This window comes from Etheostoma spectabile, chromosome 1 (genome assembly GCF_008692095.1).
Source record: "Etheostoma spectabile isolate EspeVRDwgs_2016 chromosome 1, UIUC_Espe_1.0, whole genome shotgun sequence".
Classification (NCBI taxonomy): Eukaryota; Metazoa; Chordata; class Actinopteri; order Perciformes; family Percidae; genus Etheostoma; species Etheostoma spectabile.
This window is the reverse complement of record NC_045733.1, coordinates 29,497,278-29,503,688: the sequence shown is the minus strand read 5'-3', so window position 1 is coordinate 29,503,688 and position 6,411 is coordinate 29,497,278. Positions and strand designations below refer to the sequence as shown.

Sequence of the window (6,411 nt, the reverse complement as noted above, 5' to 3'; positions counted from 1 at the left end):
GTGTGTGTGTGTGTGTGTGTGTGTGTGTGCTGTGTGTGTGTGTATCTCTGTGCAGTGTTGTGGATGATTCATTTCTGTTTCAGTATTTAGTCAGACAAAAGGCCTCTCTTTACTCTTCTGTCCTGCTATACCTGCTCTTTTTCTGCATCATTCTCTTTGCGTCAGTGGTTTTAACTGAAGAGCTGTGAATCCTTCTGGTAACTCCTGTAAACCCCCCCCATTGGCCTGTGCCCCTCCCTCTCCCTCCCTCCCTCTCTCCTTCTCCCTCTGGAAATCTTAGTTTGAAGTGAAGGGTTTCACCCATCCCAGAGAAATTCTGCAGTTGTTTATGATAGTGGCCTACATTTGTATTTCCAGTTGATACAGGTTTTTGTTGTCAGCCCCAAAGCAGAGATGGTCCCAAAAATGTAAGCTGTACTAATTTTGGGATTTCTTTTTAATCACAGGAAATTGTTTGATGAAACCCACTTAAGAAAAACCATGTAAAGTGTGGCTCCATAAATGACAAATTGTGCTTTAATTAACACTCACATTTTTATTAGTTGGTTTACAGTATGTTCTAAGGCCAGATTATATTATTTTTATTGTGTCACATTAATCTCTCAGTGGGGGTAATTTTCCATAAATTTCATTTCTAGCTGTCAAGGTGCGGATCCTTTTTGTAATTCTGCCAATAAAGATAAGCATTTTTCCCACACAGCCTGCGTGTTAAACCACAATAGGGAAATATATTTGTTTCCATCCTAACTGCAGTTACATACAGGATAAATCCATATGCTGCAGAGATTCATGGAGTAACCACTAAGTTGTCTGCTTGGATTGCTTTTTCAAGGTCAGCTCGGGCTCCACTGCACCTGCCGACATTTTTTAAAATGCCTCATCCAGAATGCAAATGAGGCTGTTTGGGTGTTCTCATATCTTAATTTAGACTAAAGTAAGCACTTTTAACTATAGGTTAACTTAGATTTGGAAGCCAAGCCTGCAGGCAGCGGAGTTTCAGCTGTTTTTGAAATGATGCAGAATTCACATTAGAGTGTGTGCTCCCTGTTTGTGCATGTGTGTATGTTTGTGTGCCTGCATGCATGTGCATATGGGGTGGTGGTGTGACTGAGAAGAAAAAGCTCATTTATCACAACATGCTCTGGAACCTTCCAGGGTTCAGCCTGCTGTCCAAGTCTTCTCTAATGAAGAACACCGCTTAGCCTATCAGAGCTTACTTCCAATAAGGCGGCCCCAACTACCAGCCAATCAAACACGTGAGGTTCAGCAGAGCGACGGGCAGAATTGATGAGAGGAGTAAGTCCTAGTGAAGGATCACCATAAGCTGCCTGAGATAACACTACAGCAGAGCCGTCAGCTCCATGGAAATGCAATAAAGCCTGAACCATATCTTAGTGTTGGGCGATGGGTGATAACAGTCCTATAGTGGAGTATGGAAAATAGCCCATTGAAATTCAGTGTGAACGGCAGTGCTTCCAGAGCTATACATGTTGAGCAGTGGAAATAGGATGATGTGTAAATACAAGAGGTCTGCAATATTACCTTTTGGTCGCAACTATTCTTTAATGGGACAAAGAATGAGCAGCTGAGGCGATTTGTTAAATCATGGTTGTTGATGTGTATTGTGCAGGGCCTCTGCTGCTACTGTGAGCAGAATACAGATTACGGTTTAGCTCCATAGTTCACTCTGAGGGCACATTGACGCTCTTTAAAAACTGTTTAACTGAGTCCTCCTCCAGTAGAGCTTTCATACAGTTTGCAAGCACTGAACCGAAGTCAGTTTTGAGGAAACATCGGTCTTATAATGTAAGTCAGCTACTAACCCTTTTTTTATTTTTATTTTTTACACTTTTTGGGTTTCTTTGTAGTGTTGGTACTTTATACTGGTACTTGGCTCTATAATCTATTTTTCTTCTGCTACTTTTAATTGTTCTAAACCTGCTTTTTACATCTACTCTGTACATTCGGCACATAGTGACGAAGTGAGAGGAGTTATTTCAGGCGTCCATCCAAAAGTTAGGGGTGGGAAAAAAAATCTGTTCTTAGACACAAAGCGTTTCTCTCTAGAACAATTCGATGCTCAATTCCGATAAGTTAATAATTGATTTAAAAAAGAAAAGTGGATTTTTTTTATTTAAAAGTTACGGTCTCCAGACATGTACAAATCAGAAAACATGGTGATTGAAAGAGGATGGGATAATGGACAACAACTTAGAGTTTACACAAGAGTGAAGAAAAAAAACACACAAAAATGGTCAAAAGAAGAAAATAAATTGTAAATATTAACATGTTCTAATAAGACATACATAAAATAATTAGGGAAACGCATATAGGCTGTTCATCTACTATATAACATTACATCTGACCCTCATGTTCTAAGAAGCCAATTCTCCACCTGAAACGAATCCTGAGGTGCCCAGAGATTCCCACCCCTAGTGAAAGTGCCGTTCATTTTCTGCTGTTGTTGGGTGACAGTCGGTCAGACAGACAGGAGTCACGTCTAAGGTTTGGATGGACATGAAACTCTTATGTTTGATTCAGGAGAGAAGCATCTGTTAAGAAACATCCAATCACTTAAAAATTGTCTCAGTAAAATTCTGTTGGAAAAAAAACCTTCTCAGAAAACAGAACAGGCATGATTTAAACTGATGGCAATAACATAAACCTGTAGTGGTTTTATATTATTTGGAAAACTACAATGTTTCTGTGTTGAAGAACATTGATGATACCATCAAAGAAATTGTTTAAAAAAATACTTCCAAAACCAGCAGCTTCTCTCACTTCACAGCTCTGCTGCATGCCTCTCTTCATCCTGGAAGCGCAATCCCTCCTCTGCTTAGATTTTCCCCACTGTTAACTGTTTTTTTCCCTTATGAGAGTCTATGGTACAATTATAGTGTGTTTTATGTTGTACAGATTATAAAGCCCAAACTTGTGTGATTGTAGGATATAGATAAAATTGACTTGAGATGTCGTAAAAATACAAAGATTTATGTGTAGGATAAGTTTGATCTTGACATCTTGAGTTCTAAATCCTCTGAAATTGTAAGTGAAGATAAATTCACCTTTCATAAATTACAATGACTGGGGCTCGATGTTGTTTTCACCGCCTTCACATTAAAGCATTTTCTCAGGTGTGCATTGACATGATTAATGACTGTTGGTTTGTGGGCTTTGACCAATGATTATTGGACCGTTGCATCTCTTATCTTATCAACCTGCCAAGATGCTGCTTGTCTGGATAAAGGTGTCGGTCACGGGAAATAACTTCTCAAGGACTTCTGTGTGTTGACTTGTAGTAAAAGTGTGTCAGGAAAGCAAACTCCAGTAACTGTTTCCTCACATAAACCTGGCCTCATTTTACAAAGGCTTTCACAATGAAGGCTTTACAGGCATTACAAATGAGACCTGGAAGACTAGTGTCTCTGGTCTGTTTGTTTTATGTTTGGTAGTAATTTGTCTTACTGGAGAAAGCAGGTTAACATTTTTAATTGTCTAATCCAGTGTGCTACTTGTTAAAAAAAAATTGTAATGATGGAAGTACCAAACCAGCAGATTAATTTAAACTGTGATCCAGTCCATGCAATCACATCACTTTTTTGAAATGCTCTCTTTGGCTTGGAGAAAGAGTTTGGTGTTGGCAGCTGGCATCAGAGACAAATTGTCAAACAGCCAAGTGGGCCTCTCCGGTGCTGTTGCATTTGCAGCCTAACGTAACTGTAACGTGTGTGTGTGTGTTGCTTGAAGAGAGAGAAACGACCATCAAAGTCAGATGATATCGACTGCAGTCCAGAGGTGCTGTCGCAAGCTGATGATGTATGAGACAAGGAGAAGCGTTCATCAACGGACGGGAAGATTACTCCTCCATCCCGGCTCTCAGATCTCCTCTCCTTCTCTCTCTCTCTCATCTCTCTCTCTCTCTCTCTCTCTCTCTCTCTCTCTCTCTCTCTCTCATTGCCTCTGTCACCTCAAGTGAGGATCCATCACCCTCTCTCCACAGTGGCTCTCCTCATCGATCCAGCCTTTTCTTTTCCTCCTCCTTGATCAGGAGCTCAGGGGTTATTGTCCCACTGTAACTTCCGTTATCAGCAGATCTAAACCCAACTTGAGTCACAGATTCCAAGGTTACAGAATAAAACAGGGTATCTACCAGTCTTAAAAACCCCATTAAATTTAGCTTCCTCCAAAAAGGCCTTAGAAGGTATTTAAAAGGTCTTAAATTAAATTTATAAGTTTTCAATGTTTTCTTTTGTCTGTTGTTGGTAGTAATGTCATAAAATGTTTTTATTTTTTTATCTGATTGAAAGCTCTAAACACAAACATAAGTTTCACACTTCTAAACTGGGCATTATGACAACATACTGTAAATCCTCAAAACAATACAAAAATGTCTATGGTATGTATATTTATCATTTCTATCCCAAGTATACAAACATAGGCTTTAACATGTTATTTCATAATGGACAATTTATTTAATGACCAGAAAACATGCTATATCGTAATATACTGTATATATCGTTATCGATATGAAATGACTTATATTAGGGATAACAACTTCACCAATTGTTCACTGCATATCTCTTATCGTTCTGTGCATGAGAACCCTGCTCTGTGCTCCATTACTCTTAGTCACTAATCGTGGGAATCATAGCTGTTGTTGCGGCTGTGCTCAGCACAGATCTTACGCCTGATGATGCAATCACAGGCCAAGCATTAGCAAGAAAATTTCAACCCCCAAGACCTTGAATCACTGTCAAACATTGTGAGACTTTGAAACCAGTAAAGATAAAGTTTGAATTTTTAAAACTGGAATGTAGGAATAAGACTTTGAAACCCTTTTTTATTTTGTCGCTGCTCGTCCCGTGACCACATTATATCCTGCAAGATTTGGATAGAGGCTTCTGATGATATGAAGAGGTTTGTCAAGTGTACATGGTCATCTATGTGAAGTAGATCCTGTAGATTGACAAATTGGTGAAATGGGCCTTGAAATTCAAGCCAGGTCAGCAACAACTCTGACTATTAGAGCTGGTTGTCGTTAAAAAATACAGGATTCAATACCAGTACCAGAACCGTGACTTTGATACTGATTCCTAAACAATACTTTTTTCAATACCAGTTTTATAAAACAAAAAGAAATTACAACATTACATATTGGGGCACAATTTTTTAAATTTATTTTTCAGCTCCTACTCCGTGAATCCCGTCTTTGTGTAACATAGTTATTCCTGCGTGCCTCTGCAACGTGTAACGTAAAACAGCCAATCTCAAACATTATTAGATTCTGGTAGAAACCGGTTGTTGTCATTAATGCTTCTGCTCTCTACCTACCTAAGTCATTAATTAAAGGATTTTTTCATAGATGTCCTTAATTAATACAACATATATGCATTTTGAGAAATGAAGACACTGAAGTAGAGGTAGATGAGAGAAGGTGAAGTCAAAACAAATCAAGGACCCCACACGTATAATTCCAGGACCACGTTCAACATTAGATACTAAAGATGTCTGAATGAATTAACTGTGGGAATGGTTCATACAAGAGCTTTATACGCATTGACATAAGGTCCAAAAACTTATAACAGCTCTCCTACATGCAGACAAAATACTTGTTCAGTTTGTAGCGTCAGCAGCAATTGTTCAACGCTCTACTGACATTGCTGTAGTGACAGCATAATGTCATTCAGTCCACATCTGTGTGTCAGTCTGATGCTTTGATTCCAAAGTAATATGCTTAAAAATCTAATGAATGGAATTTATTAATACTAATACCACAAGAACAACAGTTTTATTGGTATCTGAATCATACTGCCAACCACCCTATCGTTGTGTAGAAACCTTGGCCCTCATTTATCAACCTAATGTAGAAACAGGCTTAGATATGAGCGCAGAAATCCTCTTACAACAGGCTTCACGTGGAATTCATGAAATGTTCGTATCACATCAGTCGGAGCGTGACAATGATCGTACATTGATAAATGCAGCGGCTGGAAACGAACGATCGTATTTAAAAATCAAGCCCCAATATCTCCGTGTTGAGGCCTCGCCACCTACTATTTACGACATGGCCAGATGTAATCCGGCTAAGAAGCTGCACTTTTCAGAGGTAGAAATTAAACCCTGACATCTCAGTTGAATTTAACGTGTGTCCTATTTGGCAGCCTAAAAACTGGATTTGAAGGCTGTAGAAAGAATGCTGAAAAGAAAGAGATCACTAAATCGGACTCCAGCTGAAGTTTATTTAATTTATACGTCCTTGTCATGTTTATGCTATAGTCCTAATGGTAATACATAGACTTGTGTTGCAATCCCTTAAGCCGACATATAGGTGGACCTATATTTAATAAACACACGGTAGCGGACTTTATGCAGTGTATTTTACTCATGTTTTTTTTTTTTTTTTGTGAGTCA

General features: G+C 38.9%; 1 protein-coding gene across 2 annotated transcripts in view; it reads left to right on the top strand.

Moving 5' to 3' along the window:
- nav2a (neuron navigator 2a) overlaps positions 1–6,411 on the top strand; it is a 224,756-nt gene that overhangs the window by 20,475 nt on the left and 197,870 nt on the right. The gene's annotated exons all lie outside the window — the stretch shown is intronic.